Raw genomic sequence first — 372 nt, 5'->3', positions numbered from 1 at the left:
ATGTTACAAATCCAGTACTTTCTAAAGAGTCAAGCAAGCATGATGTGCCTCCTCCTCATACACAGGTCTTGCTGTGTGTAAGCCAGTTCTGGTCTCCTGTCTGGAGCAAAGCAAAGAGCCCTGGAATGTGAAGAGACAGGAGACTATAGCCAGTCAGGTAAGTTTAAGTGGACGAAGGAGGGGCCCAGGTGAGAGGACCTAAGTAAAGAGTCATAAAGTCCTAAAAATAGTTTTTCCATAGTCTGTTTCTTGAGAAAGAGAGTCTAATAATTCTTGTCAGCCATGAGATGAGATTTCTTATGTCCTGACCTTCTATCTCATGGTCCAGTCTTGCCATTGTCTGTTAGTCTCTGAGCCCCATGGATCCTGGAC

General features: G+C 44.6%; 1 pseudogene; it reads left to right on the top strand.

Moving 5' to 3' along the window:
- Positions 1-65: 65 nt before the first annotated feature.
- The window catches only part of LOC103751973, a 44,707-nt pseudogene continuing 44,400 nt past the window's right edge, over positions 66-372 (top strand).

Source organism: Nannospalax galili, unplaced genomic scaffold (assembly GCF_000622305.1).
Source record: "Nannospalax galili isolate Female #2095 unplaced genomic scaffold, S.galili_v1.0 scaffold348, whole genome shotgun sequence".
Lineage (NCBI taxonomy): Eukaryota > Metazoa > Chordata > Mammalia > Rodentia > Spalacidae > Nannospalax > Nannospalax galili.
This window is presented reverse-complemented; position numbering and strand designations above follow the sequence as displayed.